This window comes from Sorex araneus, chromosome 1, assembly GCF_027595985.1.
Source record: "Sorex araneus isolate mSorAra2 chromosome 1, mSorAra2.pri, whole genome shotgun sequence".
NCBI lineage: Eukaryota > Metazoa > Chordata > Mammalia > Eulipotyphla > Soricidae > Sorex > Sorex araneus.
In genome coordinates, this window is record NC_073302.1 from 59517311 (window position 1) to 59542644 (window position 25334).

At 37.6% G+C, this 25334-nt stretch overlaps 1 protein-coding gene across 6 annotated transcripts in view; it reads left to right on the top strand.

The window, feature by feature from the left end:
• The window catches only part of MPDZ (multiple PDZ domain crumbs cell polarity complex component), a 182100-nt gene that overhangs the window by 3829 nt on the left and 152937 nt on the right, over positions 1–25334 (top strand). The gene's annotated exons all lie outside the window — the stretch shown is intronic.

Genomic DNA, 25334 nt, shown 5'->3' on the forward strand with positions numbered 1-25334 from the left:
TGGTGTGGAAATGCTTTTTATATATGCTAGAGCAAACAACACATCCAGCAATCAACATAAAGAGAAAGATATTGTACTTAAAAATAAAGTGGCAATTTATTATTTCTCAGGAGAGGTTAATGTTAGATATAGATCAGTATTTTCTAGAGTACCCACGTTGGTACTCTCTGAAGTGTACCAAATACTTTTGAGGAACACTGAACAACCCAGGGAATCACGGAATCCTTTGGCGCAATTGTGGGGTGCTTCCTATTTTTTTTTACTTAAAGATGATGGATTGGGGGGGTGCATCGAGTAATTATTTCTATAAAGGGGGGCAGTGAATATAAATAAGTTTGGGAACATCTAATATATCCTAATATTTCCTAACCAATATATATTCTTGAAAAAGCACATTGAAACTAACGTAGAATTTCATTTGATATAGTTACACTGTTACATAATCAGCTCCATATTTATGAAAAGAAAGGTGTGCTATTTTCAATTCAGCATCTTGAATAGGAAAACACTGTATAAATATTGTCAGGTGAATTGTCTAGTAGTAAAAAGTTGGTGTAAAAACTATCGAGTAGTTATAAAGGGTGTGGGTTAGTATGAGGAGTTAAACTGTTACTTCTCAGAAAGGAAATCTTTGTTAAAATTAAATAAGGCCTTGCCTTCCTGTGATGTATTTCCTGAGAGTCTCTGAGGCAGTCACTTATATGGGAGGTAGCAGTAGATGGATTTGGATGTTGTCCTGGGTTGGACAATGGACCAACAGGAAATAAATAATACAATTCTGGAGGATTTTTTTCACATTTTTTTATTAGAGAATCACTGTGATGTACAGTTACAAATTTATGAACTTTTGTGTTTGCATTTCTCTCATACAGTGATCATTTACCCATCCCTCCACCAGTGCCCATTCACCTCCACCAATGATCCCAGTATCCCTCTCTCGCCACCCCCCCCCAATCCCCCACCACCCCACCCTGCTTCTGCGGCAGGGCATTCCCTTTTGTTCTCTCTCCTCTTGGGTGGAGTTTTGCTTTCATAGTTGGAAAAAATGGACACACAAGAAAGAACAGAAAAGTTTCACGTGTAGTAAAAGTTCTGATCATTTGAAATAGAGATTAACATAAGAAAATTTATAGGCAGCCCATGAAACCTGGTGTTTCTCTGCAGGTCTCATCTTGATCTTATATGGACACTATTCATACAGAGAACCCATTCTAGTGCCTTCATTTTAACTGAATTACGTTTTAGATGTATATTTTTGGGGAGTAATCGGGGGGGTTGGGAGAGACACAGCTCAGTTTACTACAAAGTTCTTAAAGACCTGCTGAGGTGGTAAATGGATGAAACTTTGAAGAAAGCACTAGGAAAGGAGATCAAATATGAGGCTGATATGGTTGCCTAAGCATTAATGTGGTAATTTGATGTGTGAGAAGAAAGGAAACAGCTATTTGAGGGAAAAGGTCTTTTATTTTTGGCCCGAGTCCACTTGTTTTCTATTTTCTGGTGTTCACTGGGAAATTGCCCATCCTTCTAAACTGAGGATTCGTTGTCTAAGTGTTTCATAAAAGCATTAATTTTCTCAAAATATTTCCTCTACTATTTCTTAAAGACGCAATATTAAACTTGGCAAAGGTAAAATATTAGTGCTACTAACATCTTACCAACAATTCTCACAATGGATGTTACTGGTGTCCACTCAAGCAAATCAGTGAGCAACGAGGATGACAGTGACAGTGACCGTGACTAACATCTTATGATGACGATGCAGTCAGGCAGCAAAATACATCCTTTAAGTCAGATCTCAGCACTGGCAAAATCCCGGCCCCTCCCCATAGATTTCTGCTCCCTTTTGGAAATAAACAAGATCAAAATATAAATCCACATTATTGGAATAATAATAGAAACTTTAGGTGTTGACTACATTTTTTAATTAAAGCTGTTCAATTTTAGCCCTCTATTTAAAAAATCAAACACAGGCCAGGCCTGTAACTCATGTAATTTGGTTCAAGTGGTAGCACATATGTGAACTTGCAGTCCTGGTCCCCACTCCACCAGCTCTGTCCTTCTCCCAGTACCTCTCGCAGAGGCCCTACGTCTTGACCGTATCCCCGACCAGGACTGCTAGGTGTGGATCAGCTTCAGCTGGGAAAAAGGAAAAATAGACGGAAATTCTTGGACTTTTTCTTCTGGCCTTCAATGGTCATTTTTTTTTTTTTTTTTGGTATAGGCAGTTCTTATCTTCATCTTCCTTTTAGTTTTGTTTATACCTAGGGAAACATCCTTTATTGTTGTTATGTTCCTGTAGTTCAGTACCTCCAGATCTAAGGTGCTATAAATAAATACATGAGGGGAAAGTGAAAAAAGAAACTCTTGTAAGAAAGGAAAAAATCATTAGCTCCCCTCCCCCCCAAAAAAAAAACAATTAAAAAAAACACCGAAAACCACCAAAATCTGAAGGAAAAACTTTTTTTAAGGTGTTGATTTAATGTTGATGAGTATGCTTTGAGATACATTTCTTTTTTTGGGAGGGGGAAGGTAGAGTCCCCAAAGCATTATTCAGGAGACCTGGAGGCTGCTTTTAGCCAAGTGGATTAGTGGATGAGTGAGAGGGCCCGAGTATGCCAGGGTGCGCAGGCCCTGCCATGCTGGGGTTACCCGGGCTACCCCTCCTTTTGAGTGTGCAGGGCCCCGTTAGGACTCTGCCCATTGACCCGTGTAGGATGGAATTAGGCTTGCTGGGACTGAGACCAGTTACGTGCACAGCATCTGCCCTAACTCCTGTTCTTTCTCTTTGGCCCGATTTATGATACTTGGCCACTTACCCTCCTCTTCAAATTTTACATCTTCGTAGTGGAATATGTAAGATACTTATAACATTGATTACCTTGTTCATAGAAAAAAAAAAGTAACAGTAAATAGCATGTTTTAAAGGTATGCAGGTCATAGACAGGGAGCTGGGTTTTGAAAATTCCCAAGGAACTTTGTCCTTTGGCTTATAAGACATCACTAACTTAAGAAAACTGTCATGATACACTGCTACATCTATGAATTTCTAATAGTAAGTGCACTTAGCTGATTCCTTTCCAGAAAAGTATAGCAGTGGAATTCTTCTTTTTTTGTGATATAATTGCTAAGTATATTGAGTCTCCAAATTTTAAATCTGTTTTTTCAGCTAAGGTAGGAGAACAAAAGAATAAACATCTTCTGGTCCTGCATCATTGTTCTCAGGCCAGTGTCATTACGTTCAGTGAACAGTTCTTACTTGCTAAATTCAACATATTCACGCTTCACTCTGTAGGAGGAGAAGGGATTGTTATTTTTTTTTTCCGTTGAGGCATGGTTTATAATGGACTTGATAAATTGATAAAGAGTACAGTGTATTGTATTTTGGCCCCTGTGAAACTATTCCAGCAGTCTAGATAGTCCAGATAGTAAATTTATCCATAACCCCCAACACTTTTCCTTATGCTGCTTTGCTGCCTCTCCTACCTGTCCACTGCCCACTTCCATGAGCTGCTTTGTGATCTTTTATGCTCTAAAGGTCTCTGGAGCTTCAGATAAACAGAGCCATAGAGGATGGCTTCCCTTTTAGTTGAATTTCGTCTGTTTTGGGGGATTTATCCATGTTGCCTAGATTCATAGCTAATTACTGTTTAATTCTGCATACCATTTTATTGTACGGTTAAACTATTCAGGATTTTTTTTTTCATGATGTAGAATTTTCGATTAGCTTGTCCACTGTTTTGTAGTGTGTTGCTTTTGGTTCCAGCTATGTGTGTTGGACTTTTGAAATTGTTGTCATCTCTAAATTCATGCCCCTATTGGGGAATTTATTTGAAATGTCCTTCCTCACAGTTGCAGGGAATTTCAAAATATTTAAAACATATTTTTAGAAAAGCAATTGATAATGATGAAGTAAGGATATTTGAACTTTTATAATTTTGAAAGGTTTTAGGTAATTAAGTAAAAGGAAAAAGGTGAATAATGAGGATATTTTTGCCCTTTTCTCTGCCTCCTCCTCCTCTCCTTTTCCTTCTTCTCTTTGTCCTTCTTTTTCTTCTTTCTCCACCCTTTTTTGGGGCATACCCGGCAATGCTCAGGGATTGCCCTGGTTCTGCTTGCACTCAGGGAACTATATGAGATGCCGGGTATCTAACCCAGTCTGCTGCAGGCAGGCCAGGCTCCTTACCCACTGTACTATCTCTCCAGCTCCCTGAGAAATTCTTTTGTATCCTATCATCTGAAGAATATAATTGGAAAATAATTTTAGTATTGAGTCCAAAGTTTTATATTCAGACTGCATGCCTAATTTTCTGCCTTGCTTACATACTTTTTCAAAAATGATAGTTGTATCTGTCACAGCTTTTGAAAAATATTTGTGATAGTCATATAGTGAACTGGATAAAAAAAGATAACTTAATATTTGCCGTTCAATATGTGTTATATTCTGTATCATAAAATAATAAGAATTGGGTAGATCATAATTTTGTGGAACATATTATGCTTGCTGGAATCATTCAGACTTATTAAATTTTTAATAATTTTTTATTGTTTTCTATTTTCTGGCCACTTAATTGAAATTAAGTGGCAAACGGCAGCAGCAGCAACAACAACATAGCAACAGAAAGTAGCCAAAACTCAAAACAATGCTATCTAAGGGAGAAATGCTTTCTTATTAAACAAGGAAAGTTTATAATCATCATAATTTCATTAAGTTCTCCGAATACTATAGTAAAATGGAGTTTATGAATATTAAATAGTAGAACAGTTAATAAGCAAATAGTTATGTATGTTGCAAAAGAATAAAAATAAATATTTTCAGAGAGAAAATGCCAGTTGTCAAGATTACCCTAGTGAGTCTTAAGGAGGTATAGCTTTTAACTAAATAGTATATTACAATTGCCCATGACTTAGTATTTGGGGAATTGAATTGTACTGTGCTTATTTATCTTATGTGGCTCAGGTTTGCATTCAGAGAGATTTGTATTAATTTAGAATTCCTTATGCATATTTTTTCCTCATTTGAGCTAGTTGGAATCTTGCCTACAAAATATAAGTTGCCATCTTTTTCGCTGACTTTTCTCCAGGTATTCTCTCTCAGTTGTGTAGACCATCTCATATTGACAAGCTTTGCTGTTACCTGTTTTCTGTCAGAGGAATATAGTTTCTCCCTATGAAAAATACAGCTTTTGTTTTAGCTCACAAAGTTAAATTTCTTCAGTGTATATGGATTCAAGTAGCAGAAGATCCAGAGGTGAATTTTTTTTTTTGGTTTAAAAAGAGCAGATTAAGCCAGTTATATATATATATAATATATATTTATATATATAAATAAAAATATATATTATAGTGCATTTTCCCCTCATTAAAAAAAAAGGCTTTATGATCTTAGAGCTTGCTGGCATGTTTTTGACTACACTAGCTAGGATTTTCAGATTATCTCACAGATGATTGATGTTCAACATATTGTCATCTTCATTGTTTTCTAGACTTTATTAATGTAATTTTCCATAAATGACTTGTTTTCACAATTGTGTCAGAATCAAAGTGACATCAAATAACACTTAGTATAAGCTAAATCCATCAGAAACATACCTTGCTTAGTGTGTTGACCCTAGTGAATGCTCTATGAACACTACTCATTTAGACTGATGAAGATGAAGGTCTTTACTTCTGGTTAGTATTCACTACAGAGATAAATTTTCCATATTATGCTATCCTCATTTATTTTTGGGTGCCCCAAGTAGTACTCAGGGGCCGGTAATATTGAGCCAACTGAGCAAGCAGTTCAATGCTAAGGTGTGAGGATGCTTTTCTGCCCAGGCTCTGCACTGCTGGCCATCACCGGGGCCCCCCCATTGGTTCATGGGGGTGTCCAGTGCTGCACCTAGTGATGCTTGGAAAGCCAGGTGGTGCCTGGGATTGAACCTATTTGAGTGGATGCAATATGTACACCCTAACCCCTGTACCATGCATATCTGTAACCCAACACAGTTCCACAGTTGTTATTTTTAATTTATTAATAATCATACTGTTTTTAGAGGGCTTTCCATGAAGTCCCAAGGTTGCCCAGGGGTCACTTGCAGTGATTCTGGGTAACTAGGTTAGCAGGTTTGTACTCCTACTTTGTTTTTAATATTCAGATTTCGCATAGTTTCAACCTTAGTTCTCCTTTTTTACCTGCACCCATTTTTTTAAAGTGAATCTTCTTTATCTTTATTTTTAGCAACACTTAGCAGACAGTTGTTTTTTCTTTTCATACCTCCAAGTCTTTTCACCTTAGATCAAATAGTACCTTATTGGGACTGGTGAGCAGGAGCTATGAGTTTGTGAAAGCCTTCACGGAGACAGTAAGAGGCTCAGGAAAGTCCACTAGAGAAGCAGGATACTTGCAGAGAAGGGACAAGAAGGCTCTAACTCCAGAGTAAAAGACCCGTGCTTTTTTTTTTTTTCTTTTTGGGTCACTCCCGGCGATGCACAGGGGTCACTCCTGGCTCTGCCCTCAGGAATTACCCTTGGTGGTGTCAGGGGACCATATGGGATGCTGGGAATCGAACCCGGGTCAGCTGCATGCAAGGCAAACGCCCTACCCGCTGTGCTATCACTCCAGCCCTTTGTCTGAGTTTATATACCTTATTGGGATGTGAAGGCTCCTGACTTGTGGGAGACCATCTTTAGGACAGACCTGGCAGTCAGGCTTGGTGTCATTTCTCTTTAGTCATTTCTCATCAGATGCTACCTGCATCCTGCTTTACTGGGCTCACTCTTGGGCTTGTGCTCAGAAATCACTGCTGGGCCTTGGTGACCATGTGCTATACTGGGGATCAAAAGTGGGTCATTTGCATTTCAGCAAGTGCCCTTCTCCCCACCCCCTCTCCCCGCTTCCCACCTGTCCTTCCCCTACATGTACTATATCTCTCTGGCCCCCACCACTAAATTCTTTTGATTCCTTCTTCTGAATGTCTTTGTGCCTTCTTCTTCTTCTTTTAACCCTGGCTTAAATCACATTATCTTCTGATAAGGTTGTTCTTAACAGTCTGTTGCCTGGGGAGTTTTGTTTGTTTTTGTTTGGGGGTTGTTTGTTTTTATTAGCATTAGTTCTCTTCTTGAAAAACTAATATTTATTTTTCCAGAAAACACGTTTTAGTAATTAACTGTCTCCCACCACTTGCCCCTCTGCTTGTCTCCCACCACTTGCCCCTATCAGCACATCCATTCAGGCCATGGACACAGTGCTTTAGCTCCAGGTCAGTTTGCTGACTCAGCCATTGGGACCACTATCATGCAATGTTCTCCTTTATTTGGAGGCATTTCATTGCTTCAGCAAATGTGCTTCCTATATCCTGCCCCGCCCCCCCTTTTATCCTCTAAGTTGCATATCCTTTGGGATGATTCACATATCAAAATTCCAAATTCTTTCTGGCTCATGTTGATAGAATTCATTTCCATACTCATGGAGGCAAACACCTTACTTTGTCCTGTAAACTACTACAGTTTTCCATTAAATCAAGAACTCAGCTAGTTAAACCAATGGCTGAAAAAATAGCAGTGCTCCTACATTAGAGAAAACAAAACAAAACCCTCAGCTAGTAAGTGCTTATCTTTCTTCTGTGTTGTCAGATGATCCAGGTAGAAATAGATCCATGGGTCCTGAAATTTACAAAAATACAATCGCTTTATCAAATAGATTAGTAACACAGTATTAATAAAAGTTAGACATGAATGTACATAGTTAAATGTGAATAGAAGAATCATGCAAAATCTATCTTTGTGCAGTATCAAGGGAAATGATTATTTAAAACTTGCTGAAATAATGCAGCATTTTTTTTAAATCTGTTGGATGTTTATAAACTTAAAAGAAATGGTGGCTTTTGCTTAAAATTTAGGAAACAGCAACCATTCTGTTTTTTTCATTTAAAAATTATTTCTTTTTAATTTTTTTATTGAAACACTATGTGATACACAGTTACAAAGCTGTTCATGGTAGGCGTTCAGTCATACAATATTCCAACAACCATCCCTCCTTTACCCATTTTGTTTCTATCTTGTTCCTTTACCTATTTTCAGCACATAGTTCTTATCAGAGTGATGATTTCCAGCTGTCTTTGTCATAGTGGTTCTTCTCTATCCCAACTACCTTCTTCCACAGCACTTGAGGCTAACTTGTAACTGTGGACCAACCCTCCTGACCCTTGTTTCTACCGTCCTTGGGTATTCGTTTCATATTATTTTTTTTTTTCATATCCCACACATGAGTGCAGTCACTCTGTATCTGTCTCTCTCCTTCTGACTCACTTCACTCAGCATGATGCTCTCCATGTCTATCCATTTGTAAGTGAATTTTATAACTTCACTTTTCCTAAGAACTGTGTATTATTCCATTGGGTAGATGAACTATAGTGTCTTTAACCAGTCATCTGTTCTTGGGAATTGGGGTTGTTTCCAGATTCTGGCTATTGTGAATAGAGCTGTGATGAAAATAGAAGTGCAAATGGCATTTCTGCCGTGCACTTTTGGGCCTAGAAGTGGAACTGATGGGTCTTATGGAAACTAGTTTTATGAGGACTGTCTATAGTGGTTTCCAAAAAGGCTGGACCAGTTGGCTGTCCCACAAACAATAAAGGAGAGTTCCTTTCTCTCGCATCTATGCCAGCACTGGTTGCTCTTGTTATTTTTGATTTGTGCCAGTTCCTGTGCTGTGAGATTGTTTTGATTTGCAGCTTCCTGATGATTAGCAATGTAGAGTATTTTTTCATGTGTCTTTTGGCCATTTGTATTTCTTCTTTGAGGGTTTCTGCTTATTTCTTCTCCCCACTTTTTAATGGGGTTGGATATTTTTTTCTTGTAAAGTTCTACCAATGCCTTATATGTCTTGGGTACTAACCCCTGGTCAGATGGATATTGGGTAAATAATTATTCCTAATCTGTGGGCAGTAACAGCCATTCTTTGTCATAATACTTTATTAACATATGAAAAGTGACCCAGACTTAATAACTCTTACTGTATTTGGCTACTTGGTGAATGAAGGAAGATAGAGTTGACATTATTTCCTAGACTTAGATTCCACTTTGAAAGTGATTCCATTCTTCCTGTCTGTCTGTGACCTCAGACAGAACTCTGCTCCACCTCCTGTCAGCGTGGTGATATGCTGAGAAATTTTCTGAGGATTTTCTAAACTGTCTTTTCTTTCTCCAGCTTTTAATTCTTTTCATATCTCTCACCTGGTTATTATTTTGTCCCTTTCCTCTTCCCATTAATCTGTGTTTTACCATACATTATAGACCATCGTAATAGATGTTCCCTCTCCATTTTCTTAGGTAGAAAGTTTTATTCTTTAAAGTATCAGTTCTTAGACTAAGCTGAAGATTGGAATTTAAAATTGTTGGGTTGATGTCTTCTCTTTCGAGTTATTCTAGAGGGTGACTTTTGTGTAACTCAAGGATACAAATGCATGCATATTTTCAGTCGTGTGAAAGGAGATGTCGCAAGCCTGTCAATTTAACTGCATAGGTTAAGACACAGCCTAAGTATCCATGTCTAACTTACAGATTACCATTTTTCATTTGTGCTAAGAAACTACTGTTTTGATTAACCTGGTGAATCTAATACCAAATTCGAAGCAACAAATTAATTCCTGGAATAAAAGGTTTCATTGTAATTGTTATTTCCTCTATATGTTTATTATTTCCAGGCACTTTGCATTATTGTTAATGCCCACCTTACAGCAATGATTCAGAGAAGTTAAATGACTTAACAATCACCTCACAAGTAGTGACAAGGCACAATGTTCTTACCAGAGAAAATAATAAAACAGCCTGGCAGCTCAGAAAGCTAAGGTGATGGGCCTGTTTGATTGTGATCTGTATTTCTTCCTGAAGTATTACTAGAATAAAAAAACTGTGTTTTGGTAAAAAGAACCTGATGTTCTTTAGACTTTATTTGACCTTAATATTCTATTACTTGTAAACTTCATGAATATAGGGGACAAAAATTCATCTTTTCAAGCTGCATTCTTTTCAGAGCCATCATCTTTTATTTAAAGCTTTTTCCCTCAAGATTCTATTTCATTAAAGCACCATGTATTACAAAGTTTTTCATAGTTAGGGTTTTTACATACAATGTTCTATCACCAGTCCCACACCAGTGTCAAATTCCCTCTACCAGTATTCCCGATTTCTTTTTCTACACCTCCCACCCGAATCCCAGACTACCATTTTGACAGACACCTTTTAAATTTGGTTATTAAAGTTTGGATCTTGTGACTTCAGTGTTGTTAACTCTGTAGTTTGGATAGTTAGCTTTATCCTTTTTTTAACAACACCAATATGTGTGGGTCCTCTTGACCCTTTTTCTGTTGCTTGTCATCTGTCGCTTCTCCCCTTCCCCTTCACTCTATTTCTTTCCTTCTCTCTGTACTCTGAGGACAAGGGTGATTTAGTAATCCTCTCCTCACACCATACATTTCCTCATCCAGTTACTCTAAGTACCACATATATAAGTGATATCATCCTTTGTTTATCCTTCTTCCGGTTTGCTTCATTCAACATGGTATCTTCCAGTTCTATCCATGCGGCAACAAATTGCGTGATTTAAACATTTCTTATACCAGGCTGCCTTTTTTTAACCTGAAAGTATTAAAATTCATTTCCTATGGAACTGGAATTAAGGGAAGTTGTTGAAATTGAGTGAAGTTTTTGTGTGCAAGGCACATATTCTGTGGTTTAGACAATACATAAAAGGTAATTCATAGATAGTTTCTTTCTAAACAGAGAAAGTATTACAATTTTATTGCCTTTAAATTGTCACTTATGAAGATAATTATTGGAAGAGTTGTTATAGAAGGTGCTATACAAATCAGTTGTTAGGCATAGTTAAAATGGTTGTGATAGTATTTTTTTTTAAATGTAGGAGTACTGCTGTTTATTCAGCCATTGATTGAACTGTTTGAATTGGACATAAACTCCACCTCCACATTACTTTTTTTAAAAATTGAATCACCATGAAATACAGTTACAAAGCTTTCATGTTCAAGATGCAGCCATACAATGATGAAACACCCATCCCTCTGCCAGTGCACATTTTCCACCACCACGTCTCCAGAATATCCCCCACCCCCCACCCCCTGCATCCCAGTCCTCCCCCTGCCTCTATTACAGGCAATTTCCCCAATACTCTCTCTCTACTTTGGGGCATTATGTTTTGCTTGAATTTTCACATCACCATTCAAGCCTGCCTGCCAGGGGCAGATGCTAGATCATTTATTGTCCATTGCTCATTTTGAATATCTTAGGTGTCGCAACTGCATGTTTCTGGAATCCTAGATTTGGGTTCCAAAACCATTTCTATAGAGCATTAATCCATTTTGGGATTCATTGGGCGTTCTGTGGACCAGGGCTGTTGGTGCGCTAAGATGGTGCCTGGAGGCACATTATCCGTGTGACAGCCAGGCCAATGAATAGTCGGGGAGCCGGGCAGGGACAGCCGGGTGCCTCTGCTGCCATGCGGCATGGAGATTTAGTCTGGAACATGCATACCTGGGCCTTGCTTGTGGAAGCTCTTGGTCGCTGGGATTCCATTTGGAGTAGGCAGGGAAGTTGCACCTGCTCCATCTGCGGTGCCCTGGATGTTCGTAGGGGTGAGTGCCAGTGCTTCCATGTGTGTTGGGAAGTGGGGGGGAGATATCCCACTCCAACTCCATGAAAGCCTGGAGATTTCAGTCACAGACCCGCATACCCAAATTTTCAGCAGATTATGTCTTGGTGAGGTCCACCCTGAGATGGTGAAGTCAGGTTGAGGGTATGGTGGTGATTTTGGATTGTTGAAGCAAGTGACTGCTGGGGGCTCTGCTTGGGCTGGCACAGGCCAACCTGCCCCCCTCTGATTTACCCCAGTCTGTTCAGCCATGCACAGGTCCGAGATTAATTGTGGCTTTTGGTCTCTTTTGATATTTCTTTATGGTTTCTGAGATAAGACCAAGAAATGAGCTTTTATAGCTAAGCTGGAGGTGGTTTGTGGGCATAGATCCCACATACCTAACTTTTGGCTGTGTAATTTCTTGGTAAACTTGGTCCTAACTTGTTGGGGTTTGGGCAAAGGCATACTAGCAATTTTGGGGTGTCAGGAAGCCTGAAGGCACCACCAAGCTGCTGATGCACTCATCCCACAGGTATATGTTGATCTATTGGCGGCATCATACCCACATGTGATAGCATTCTTAAATTCTAAAAAATGTGTTACTTTATTTTGTGGAATCAAATCAAACCTACTTTTTAGACTACCTAAGATTGAATATGTAGTTGGTAATTTTTCTTTTTGAAGGGGTTTTTAGCAGTTAATTTGTACCTGGAGGATAAAGTTGCTGTTTTTTTTTTTTTTTCCTTAGTAGAGCCTCCATTGTTGGGAAATACGAGTAAGGAGAGGCTGCTAAAATCTCAGGTCTGGGAAAATTGAGACGTTACTGGTGCCCACTCGAGTAAATCAATGAACAATGGGATGAAAGTGACAGTGACAGTGACAGTAGATAATATGGAAAATTAAACAATTTGTTAGAGAATTTAGCTAGAGAAGACAATTAGTATGATTGAGAAAGGTTTATTATTTTTTTCTTTCCCTCTAGTTTTCTTATAGCTTAATTAAATCACTGTTGGCTGAAACTTCCATAAAATTGTGAAGGTTTAGGATGTTGAATATTCAGTACTCCCACATACCAAATAAAGGCTGTATAAATATCTTTGCTTCAAAAAAGGTCTGAGTTACTTGACCTTGAGAAAGTTGATCTCTTTGACTACTTCTACATCTTTAAAATGTGTTATTATCAAGGTATGCATGAAAGAATAAAGGCTCACAGATTTTTCTATTTTCTTAAATATAATACTTGAAATTACAAAGCATTAAGTTTTGAAATGTTGATTTCTTGTTCTGGTGAGATTAAAGGTTTCTAAATTGGTCGATGAAAAGTATTATATTATGAGCTCAGGGAAAGGAGATAACGTGATTTGGTATGAGCCATTCTAAGAACTTGCGTGGTATTTCTTTTTTTCATAGCTGGAGCTAAACCACAGGCGGTTTTGACTGCTACCGACCCCAAGCATAGTGTGGTCTCAAATATATATAAGCCTCATATGTATTTTCAGAGTATTTCTTAGAAATGTGGGCCTGCCCTGTTCTGAATAAAATTTGTGAATTTTATCTTTATTCCTATCCAGATTTCTATTCCACAAAGGGAAGTTATCAAAGCTACAGTGAAATTTGGAGTGGCAGACCGATGGGGAAGGGCAGAAGTATGTAATCATCTATAGTACTTAAAATTCCTGAAGCTGAATTGATAGTACAGCCTTGCATATGGTAGACCAAAGTTTGATCCCTGGCACCCCGTGTGGTCCCTCAAGCCCACTAGGAGTTGTCCCTGAGTGCAGAACCAGGAATAAGCCCTGAGCACAGCCAGGTGTGACTCCCAAAGCAAATAAAAATGAAACAAAAAACAAGGAAAAAAAAAAAAGACAAACTGGTGATAACCATATAAAGGTTATGATAGACAACACTCTGCCAGTTTTATTAAAAAAAAATATGTATTCCATATTGGGAGAAAAAACTAGAACGATAATAGAAAAATATTGAAAGTAGAATTATTTTAAAAGTTAGAAGGAAAAATCCTAGCAATGACTTTGGGTGAAGAGCATAAATCGGAGGTAATTGGTGTGGGGAGGTGAGTTGCAAAGAATATGATTATGTAATTCTGGTTACTGTCCAACCTCTCGGTTCTGAATTTTTGTCTGTCTTAGAAAGCTCATCTCTATTCAGTATCAGTTCCGGCTTTACCCTAAGCAACCATTCATTCACAACTGACAAAGCCACTTACTGCTCTGCTACAGAACTGTCTGAGGTCTCACAAAATCCTGTCTGGGAGGGCAGATGAGAAATGACACAGACCTTCTCCACTGTCGCTCCTCCTGCCGTTGATAATTCCTAACACGTAGCAGCTGCTGGCTGTGTTTCAAAGTCCCACGGGGACACTTTGAGTTAGTATCCCTGCGTTTTCTAAGTACCAAGGACACGTCTGCTGGCGCTCACTGGAGGATTGCCTCATTTCAAGCAGGCAAAAGGGCAGGGACCAAAGTAATTTCTCTGGAGAGTTTGTTACCAAATCACACCAGAGAATTGTGTGACACAAATTTAATCCTTCTACACAGTTTTGCCTTCCCCCAAGAAAATTACGTGGCTGTAGTGAGTGCTTCATAAGTGGCCAGCTGTCTCTGGAGTCCGGCGTTTAGTTGTTCACCTGCAAGGGCAACCCTCTGAGGAATCTCCCTGCCTCGTTCTGTCCAAGAAGAATTCTTGGCCTGTTGAGTCTTGTTCCTTAATATTGAAAACTCTCTCACAACCAAAATCCCTCTGCTTCTAAGCAGGGAGTGGGAGAACAGAAGCTAACTTCTGTTCTCAGAAGATTCTAAATCTTGGTCACTATATTCTGTGTGAGTTGATAGTATTAAAGAGAAGGCCAAGGTATGTGCTAAGAGAGAACATTGTAGAAGGAAAAGAAGTAAAAACTGGTGCCCCGATTTAGGTGTTGAAATGTTTCCTGTGTGTTTATATTGCTTATTTATTTACTTTTAAAAGAAATTATGAGTCATGACAGTAGGAAAGAAGTACATATACTCCAATGGAGTGCAAGCAGAACTGATTTTTAGTACATGTATGTATTTTTTTTCTCTTGGGGTCACAGCTGGCGATGCACAGGGGTTACTCCTGGCTCTGCACTCAAGAATTACTCCTGGCAGTGCTCAGGGGACCATATGGGATGTTGGGAATCGAACCTGGCCTGGCCACCTGCAAGGCAAACACACCCATTGTGATATTGCTCCAGCCTCAATTTTTTAAACTCTAAGTTTTATTTTTCAAATTATCTATTGGGTAATATCAGTGTCAGTTCTAATTTTAGATTCATCACTGATTCCTTATGTAACTACCTCAGTGAGCTTCAGTATGTCCCTGAGCTATTTGTTTTTCACGTTTCTTTCAATTTTAGAATTGACTTCAAAGTTGGATGTATGTGGTAAGTAAGGGAACTTAAAAGCATCATAAAATAAAATTTGAACGCATATTTCAAGAGTGAAATTCAAATCTGGTAAATATAACTATGCGCCATAGAGAAACCGTAGTTAAGGAAAGAACATGCCTATATTTGAAAGAGTAATGAACCAATTATGGCCAATAGACTTAAATTAAGAAGTAACTTTTAAAACCACGATAAATTTGATGAACATGTTTACTAGTGTATATACACTTCTTTCTTGTACAAATAAAGCAGTAATACAATATCTTTCTTCCTCTTTTTTTCAAATGTATTTAAATTTTTTTATTTAGACAGCTTGCTTTACAAAACTGTTTCTAATAGGGTTTTAGGTATATAATGAATAATTAAATATCTTAATGTGTACATTACATATGTACATTCAGTTTTATCTTTTTTATAGTAGTTCCCTTTCTATTAGGAAATTCCAGGAAAATATATGAAGTTAACATTTTCACAAAAATTCATTTGGAATATGTGAATTCTTATTTAAAGCAGTGATTTTTGATTTATATGTATCTACCATTGGTGAATGCGCATACTATTTCACCATATTAGCTTATTTGTATTAGGTGACTTCAGTATATTGAACTGTCATTTGAATATACATGATGACAGATAGGTTTGTTTCACTTAAAACTGATCTATGTATTTGAACTGTATAGCTAGTCCCACCATTCTCAAAGGTAGTTTTTTTTGTTTTTGTTTTTTCTGCACTGTATGTTCAGAAGTAGAACAGCAACAGTTCTCCCTTCCTGCATTGTTTGCTCTCATGTGGAATTGTGAATTGGATACTAAGCATTCGTTTCTGGGGCTTTTATCTAAAACATCTTGGCATAATAAGAAGCAGTGTATCCAGTAAGGAATCAGAGTAAGAATTTGTTTTTAATTATAAAAATAAAAATGACATGTACTAATTTTAGAAGAAATGTCTTCATAGTAATTGATTTCATTTTTCTGGAATTAAGTGAATTCCTGATGAAATTATTTCTTTAGCAGTTACCAGTAATATTTTTTCCAGACAATTTATGAGTTTGAGGCAAAGTTCTTATTTTGCAGAGGAAGGCTGTTAGGATTTGAAAAAAAAAATTGTGAATCATGAAGTAAATGATCATCCCAGTCCAAATCTCCAAAATTAGTTACTAAATTGTTTTTGTTGTTGTTTTTAGTTGGTAGTTTCTGTTTGTTTTTGTGCCACACCCAGCAGTGCCCAGTACTTATTCTTGACTCTGCCCTTAGGATCACACCTGTCTAACTTGGGGACCATAGAGAGTGCCAGGGATAGATCCCGGGGTGGATAGTGTACAAGGCAAGCATCCTACTTGCTGTACTTTGGCCCCAGTTACCAAAATTTTTATTTGTTTACTATGAGTCTCTTATTTTTTAATTATTTATGAAAATTAATATTACATTGAATCATCGTCACAGTCACTTCTCATATAATATTCATTCAGTAGCAGCCATTGTTTCATGACTAATCTTGGTTTTTCTGTTCCCTTCCAATTTTTAGAAGCAAGTACCAGACATTTTACCATCTTATACATAAACATAACATCCCTATTAATTTTTATGTATGTGTATAACTTACAGTATGAATTGATTTCATTTAAAAATAGAGTAAACTATAGTTTCCCTTTATGGTGGTCCACACCTGACTGTGCTTGGAGAGTATATGGTGCCAGGGGGAGAACTCAGGGTGTCTGAATGCAAAGAAAGACTCCATCTCCCCATCTTCCCATCCTCTAAAATCTGGGCTATTTTTCTCTCTCAAGTTCTATTTAACTAACTCTTTAATCTGAGGCTATCATTTCCATATTTCCATCCTAAAAATGTAATAATACTGTAATTGATGTTAAGGTGTTTACATTTTGAATTTGATGGTGACAAAAATACACATACACATTTACATTTAGTATATCCCTTGTATTTAAAAAATGAAAATTTCAACCAGTATTTTTCAAATAATAATTTCAATTTTGAGATTTTTTATGATCTATCTTTAATAATTTACCCTATTCATAATTATTATGGATACTAAATTCAGATTTATTTTAGGACATTTATTTTGTGGGGATTTTATTGCATATTTTCCTTTATTTTTTTTTTCATTGTTCCCATCATGTTTTAAATTGCTTGACTATTGCTAAAATACCTTTTGACCCTCCTGGTTTATTAGTTGTGGGGTTCATTTCTACTTTTTTATTGTCATGCTTAACATTTTTAACATACATATTTGGATTATTTTTCTAGTGGAATTTGAAGTAAAAGTATTTTTGTTCTCCTATGACTGGAATTTTAGCCAGAAATATTTTCATTATTTGCAAATGTTGTTCACAGTTGCCATGGTTTCATTCATAGTATGAATCCTTGTCAGAGCACACATTCCTTTTTCAATCGAGGCTTTTTGTTTTCTTTGATTGAAACCTGGTGGTTTTTTGAGTCTTCGATAAAAACTGGTTTTATGGTATTTAATTCACCTACCACAATAGTAGCCTCATTGTACCTTTTTTTCTTCCTGTTATAACTATATTATAGGAGTCTTACTTCTTACTTTTTTTACTGGTTCCATAAGATTATTTTTGTAAACTCACTCAACTCCTTATTGAAAATAGAATATCTAGATGAAATAAAGTAGAAAGGGTACCTTTTCAGCAAGAATTCTTGAGGAGGTTGGGATATAGGGTATGATAAATGCTAAGGAAGGGACACTGTTGCAATAAGTATGTTTGAATGGAACAAGCCTAGCCTCATAAAAATTATGTTTGTCAAAATGAAGTTCTCTAGAATACTGGATATCAATGAGTAGCCTCAGGGGCCAATAACTCTGTTCCTTCTCACTGATTGTGTTGGGTCTAAGTAGTACCTACCTCTCAATTTTATTTATTTAGCAGTGATGGAGATTGAATCCAGGTCTCACGTGTGCAAGGCAAGCATTGCACTAATGGATGCCTTTTTAAATGTCATCTATATTCATTCCTCACTCTATGAGTGGATTCGTTTTGCTCTTTTGTAACTACAATTTGCATGTATCCCATCTTTGCCTCTTTATTCTTCACTCATGATCTTCCAGTCCTTTCAAGGTTAACTCCACCACTAATTAGTATTTATCTTCTTCAGTTCTCAAGCTAAGACTTTCCAGTCTTACTTTTAGGTAAACATTTAGGTTCTCTTGCATGGGCAGCTCAAATCTGTATTCTTAATTGTGGTTGGAGAAGAAGGGCTTCACAGAAGTTGTGTGTGTGGTAGCAGACAACTTGATACACTTGATGGTGGTAAGGTTGAAATCTGTCACTTTAGACTAATTTAACAAATTCCATAGACTCAGTGCTTGAAAGAGCAAAAATCTATTTCGTGACAGTTTTAAGAGACTCTAAGTCCAATATTAGTTTCTGCTGATGAGGGTGATATTCGTGGTCTGTGGATAGCCAATTTCTGACTGTATATTCACCTGGTCTTTCCTGTTTATTTGCATATGGATCTAGAGAAAGAATAATGAGGAGAGAAAGGAGAAGGGATGAAGAGGAGTGGGACAGAAGGAGAGGGAAGAAAAAAAGAAGGAAATAAAGGAAAAGAAAGGGAAGGGAGGAAGGAAGGAAAAGAAGGAAAAAAGAATGAAGGAAGAAAGCAAGGAAGAAAGGAAGGAAGGAAGATGAAATGGGGAGGTAGTAGGGGAGAGGAAATTCTTACTGTAAACTAGCCAGTCTTTCTGATTAGAACCATACCCATATAACCTAATTTACCTTCACCATCTCTGGAAAGTGGTCTATATAGTCATCAGTGAACAATTGTGCTTTATATATTATAGAGATTTTTCAGGGAAAAAAAAACTTAGAACTCAAACTTGGAGAGGCAGTGTCAGATTTCTTTTTCTTTTCTTTTTTTTTTTATTTTGGTCAGATGCTTTGGTGGCAAAATGCACAGGTGCTACATAATTCTTCCCCAGCAGAAATATGCATCCTGATCCTGAAAAAGGTAGAACATTGCATATAATATCAAACATGATTTTATAGTCTATAATGTCACACATTATATGTTTGTGGGAAGTGTCCTAAGAAAGGTTTAGGGGACTGGGGAGATGGCTCAAGGGGTTAGGGCACATGTTTTTCTTGTTGGAGCTTGGGTTTGACCTCTGGTACCACTTGTTTTCCAGAGCATTACTTGGAACAACCTTGGAGCACTGAGCAGGAGCTGAAGGTAGCCAGACATAGCGCTGAAAGGTGTGCCCACCTCTCTCAGCCCCCTTTCCCCTCATATAAAAGAATGGAGGTGAATAAAGCTTTCTCTCTATTCTAGAGAGTGTTTCTCGGGGCTTGCAGACAAGGCACTGTATCACTGTCATGACATTGTTCTTTGATTTGCTCCAGCAGGCACCAGTAAGGTCTCCATTGTGAGACTAGTTGTTACTATTTTTGGCATATCAAATATGCCACCCGTAGCTTGCCAGGCTCTGCCAAGCTGCGGGATACTCTTAGTAGCTTGCTGGGCTCTCCGAGAGGGATGGAGGAATTGAACCCGGGTCGGCCTCGTGTAAGGCAAACGCCCTATACCCCTTATATCTGGTTTCTTCTTCCCGCAGCACATCACAGGACAATCAGGAGGCTGGCTTTGGTGTGGGATTTGTTTGAGTGGCCTTTTCCCAGCAATTTTGGTCCCTCCCCTCTCCCAGCCTTGCGCTCCGCCCCCTTTTTGTTTGTTTATTTGTTGACTTGAAGGCATTGTAGCTACTGGCTTAGCAGTTTCTCAGAGCGGAGACAGGAGGAAGATTAGAGTTTCAACACGACATTAGGTCTGATGAAGAATCCTAAGATCCGGTAACTCAGCTGATTAAACTCTTGGTGCAGACATATATTTATTTCTTAAACAGTTTCACCACTGCTGTGTTTCTCTTTTTGCATTCTCTGTCTTCTGTGAGTAGTACCATCTGGTTGGTACTAACTAAAGTGGGAAAGACGAGTTTCATCTTAGACTCATCTTCCTCCTATAGTATCAAACTTTATTATCCTAGCTCTCGACTCATTTTTGAATCATTCTTCCATTTTTATTCTTTTATATGTTTGACTCTACTATTGAAAGTGCCTCTGATGTATTATTCTTCTTAGTCCCATTTTCTATTGGTTCTTTTTGTAGCTCTTTGACACCTTTACCAGAGTGATCTTTCTAAAACAAAGTTTGGCTCTGGCACTGTACCAAAATAAACTTCAAAATTTAGTATTAATTTTTTAAAATAATAATGTATAGGACTCTACTAGAGCCACATCTTTTACCATGTTTTTTTCCCCTTTTTTATTGCAGTCTTAAGGTCTGAGAGGCTATTTATAGAGCTTTGAAGGTGAGATATATTCTGACCTCTGTTTGGGAAGATATTCTGTCACTTCTGCTATAACTTCTGCCTGTTCTTTAGAACTAATGCAGGGGTTCACCATTTGGAAGCTTTTCCTAATTCTTCAGTTCAGGTTAGTTGGCCCTTTTTTTCCATCTTGAATTTTGTTTACTTGTTTTTCTTGTAGTCTTCGTTTCCAGACTCTGTCCTCATTTCTCTGTATCCCATTAGCACACAGTCATACAGGCACCCCGTGTATGGTGTTGAACTAGAAAATTGTTGAATTTGAGTTCCTTTTTTTAACCTATGACTTCTTCAGCATTTTTTTATGGTTTGCAGAATTTTTATATTTTTTGCATTATAAAGAAAGGGCAAGACTATCAATTAGTATTTGAAATATTTTATAAAGAAAAGTTTCCTTGATACTGGATTTTCTTTGATTTGATTGAGCAAAATAAAATTAAGAAATTCTATTATTATTGAAGGAATTTGTAAGATGCATAAATGTCAACTGGAAAATAAAAATACTTTCACAAATGCTTTTCTGACCAATCCTATGAAAGTGAGGGAAAAGTTCAAAGGAACAGATGCTAAAATAACTGTTTTCTCATGGGTGACAGCATGATGTTGGTGGGTAGTGTGATGTTTTCCACTAAAGAATGATATTTTTTTTTGAGCAATAGTTCAGTAACGTGCTCCTGGAATATAAATGATTACTGAAGATATAAGTATTACTGTCATGGTCAAATGACTTTCTGACAATCACTTGCAGATGATTGTCACCTTGCCTTTGCTAACTGCAGGTAGTGCTATTAACAAGACAAATGCTAAATTTAAATGCAGTAACAGATGCAGTGTGGCTTTGACAAGTTACAAACCAAAGTCTTGTAATGTTATATTCCTTTTGCAGTCAGAATTGTTTAAGATAACAAGAAAATTGTATGCATTTGGGACAGTTTCTCTTAGTAGAGCTATTTTTAGCATAAGACATATTTGTGCTTGTTAGTTACCATATACCCTGTATTGGGTACAGTGATTTGTTTTATATTTCAAGCACTGACTCTTACTACATAGAAGTGGTGCCTACGCAGTAGCAGTACATCTTGTTAAAAAGTGAAACGATATCATCAATCAGTTCCTGTTTCAAAATATAGTCTCCTGTTTGATTTTTATTCCCAATTGAGAATAGTGTTATCAGTTGTTAGAATGCCATATGGCCTCAGCTAAAATTTTCAGATATTTCTCAAGGATTTGATAACTCTGTCATATTAAAATTTAACAGGAAGCATAAATGTCTCACATTTAAAATGTTCGTAAAGATTTAATTTTTAAGATTTTATATGATATATATACCAGATATAATAATAACTGATCCATTAACATTGAATTTTAGGTAATAAAAATTAGTGTTTAGCATAAGTATGCTTGTGGTATTGAATGGTCTGTATACACACTAAATTTTTTAAAATAATTTTTATTTTTATTGAATCACTATAAGGTAGAGCATTACAAAGCTGTTCATGATTAGGTTTCAGTCATACAATGGTCCAACACCCATCTTTTTACCAATAAAAACTAAAAAGTTAATGCTGGGAAGATAGCTTAAATAGCATGTGTGAAGCCATGCGTTTGATTACATCACTTCCTGTGGTCTGGTGTCCCTGAGTTCGTACTGCCTCACCCAAGCACTGTGCTGTCAGGCCTGTGTTGCCTGGCCAAGATTCCCTGGTTGTTGCCCTCGCCTCATGTCCCAGCAACCCTTAGTGTGGCCCATGTCTATTAAAGAATGATTCATTTATATGGAATTCAAACTTAACTTGGTATTCTGATTTATTTATCGGCTAAATTTGGCAACTGGATATTGATGTGATAATATTTTTTAAAAAAGAAATGAAGTACAAGTAATCTTTTCAGTTCCCTCCTCCCACCTTGGAATTCCACTACTAGTGTCTTTGCAAAGCTTGCAGAAATAATTGATGCTCTTCTAAACATGCACTGTTCATTTGAATTAAACATTTTGCAGAAATTTAATATGTTGTATTGCAGTTTTCTTTCTTTCTTTTTTTTAAAATTTCGATTCTATTTCCATCATGTGATTTTATTTATTTATTTTTTTTTGCTAGACAATGTGGAAAATATGTGGTTGTGTGGGTTTCAATTCAGGCAGAGTTGGATGCAAGTCTAATTTCTTTGGCTTACGAGCTTTGTGAACAGCCTCTCTTGTTCTGTTTGTTTGATCTGGAAAATGGAGAAATAATATAAGAAGCAGTAGAGCATAGAGAGAAAAAGGACGTTCAGTCTCTCCCTCTTTAGAATCCTCACCACTCAGGGCACCTCTCCGTCTGGAGGCTGCTTTCCTCTCCCTGTCCTAAATTGTCAGTCTTTCTGAGTTTATGTTTTAAAAGGGCAAGAGAAGAGGACTCATTTTTTTTTCTGTATATCAGACATTTGTGTACATTATCTTTTCAAACTTTATGTATATCATTTATTTATTAGTTTCAAGTTCAGAAAAAAGAGTGACTTTGCAAGGGCATATGGTTAGCGAATAGTCTGGTAATGATTTTAATTCATATCATTGATACCCTTTGCCTGTGCCCTTTCATTATTCTTATGCTTCCTTTGGGCGGTCTAATTACCTATATTTTATAGGCCTGAGCTTTCTCAAATTTGGGCATCTTTTATTTGTTAGGAGAAAATTTTCTAATAGGAGTTTCTAATAGTATTTTGCCAGTCTTTCTGAGTTTGTGTTTTATAAGGGCAGGAGAATAGGATTAATTTATCTTTTTAAACTTTATGTATATCATTTATTTATAACTAGTTTCAAGTTCAGAAAAAGTAGTGGGTTTAGAGCACCAAATATGGTTCTTGGGATCAATCCCAGGTTGTCTGCATGCAAGGCAAGTGTCCTTACCCACTGTACTCTCTCTCCAGCCCATACCACCCAAATTTCAAGGGGGGGATTACTCAATAATTCATTCCCCCCAGTCTGCCATACCTCAGAAATACTCCTTTTTTAAGAAAGCAATATAAAGCATACCCAACCACACCGTAGGCTACTTCTGCCCCCTCCCCATCATGTTAGCATACCAGTAAACATGTCACTGTCACTGTCACTGTCATCTCATTGTTCATCGATTTGCTTGAGCAGGCACCAGTAACATCTCCATTGTGAGAGTTGTTACTTTTTTTTTTTTGGCATATCAAATACGCCACAGGTAGCTTGCCAGGCTCTGCCATGTGGGCGAGATACTCCCAGTAGCTTGCCAGGCTCTCTGAGAGGGGCGGAGGAATCAAACCTGGGTCAACCATGTGCAAGGCAAACGCCCTACTGCTGTGCTATCGCCACCAGTAAATATGAATGTTAAAATATCAGTTTATTTTTAATACCACATGTTTTTTTTTCATAAATACCATAGTAATATTTTGCACTGGAGTGCTCATTTATATTGTCTCAGCAATAAGCGAGAGTATGTATTTTACTCTCAGGAGTTATATTGAAGCTGGAAATTGGTATACTTTATTTGTTGTATTAATCACAATATAGCCAATAAGAAAGTTTTTTTTTGTTAACAAGTTAAAGTTCAAGTGATATGCAACCTTCTCATACCCTTATTTAGGTTTTAACTCCAAATTAGAACCTGTGACCTATCTTCTTGACACCAACACATGTCAGTATTTGAATGATATAATTATTCATTTTGAAATTTGTGGGGCTATTTTTTTTTCCACATATGGTGACACTCAACACTTACTCCTGGTGGAGCTCAGTGGACCATATGGGCTGTGTGGACAGTGTGCAAGGCAAGACGAGCATCGGCCCGCTGTACAATTGCGCAAGTCCCTGGATTTTGTGTTTTTGAAAGTGCATTCTAAACTGGGGTCAATAAATACTGTGATTATTTACTATTAATTGCAAGCATTGGTAATCTATGCATCATTTCATAAACATTCTACCATTTCCCTAAAGCTTTTTTCTGTTAAGAGGTAACAAAAGGCAACCTGTTTCTTCTTGGAGAAACCCTCTCATGTGGTGTGAAATCTTTTCTCTCTGAAGGAGTGACTGATGAACTCGCCAATGACTCCGGGTCTTTGCAGAGAAAGACTAAGATAGTTTTTCCCAGGGTGGATAATCAGCCTGGGGTGCTTTAATGATGAGGAGGGGGCAGTAGTAGCCTCCAGTGTGATTGTAGGGTGCTTTATGCTGTGTGCTTAAAGAAGAAATATTTCTGAGGTAGGGCAGGGTGGGGGAAGCAGACTGCTGAGTAATTTTCCCCCTGAAATTTGAGTAGTATGAGCTGGAGAGACAGTACAGTGGGCAAGGACACCTGCCTTGCATGCAGACAACCTGGGATTGATCCCAGTACCATATTTGGTATCCTGAGCCCCACCCTCTCCAGGAGTGATCCCTGAGCACAGAGCCAAAAGTAAGCCCTGAGCACTACCATTAGTGGCCCTAGAACAAAACAGAAAAATAGGATGGTAGGCCAAAGAAGTTTTGGAAGCCTCTGGTCAGTATGGAAACATTTATGGCAAATTTGGGGACAGGTTAAGGATAGGATCCTTAATCCAAAAGATTAAGGCTGTGTTGACTTAGGCTACCCCAGAGCACTCAAGATTTTAGAGTTACTGTGCTCTCTTACTTGATTGTGGTGTATCTGAAGCTGTACAGTTGGTTGTGGTGCCAGGAATCACAAATGACAAAGAGCAGGGTTGCATTTAGCATGTGGAGTGGTGCTGGGAATTGAACTGGTGACCTCGTGCCCGCAAAGCAGCTGCTTCAACACTGAGCTATTTCTGGGCCCTCTGTGTAGTCAGCACTTTAAAAGGTTCTAGATAATTTTCAGAGAAAGACGGTATCTGTTGAAGAATTTGAGAGGTTTTATGACTTGGAAAGAAGAAAACACTCTAGGAAGTTATTTTGAAATCCTTTGAAATATCTTCCGTTT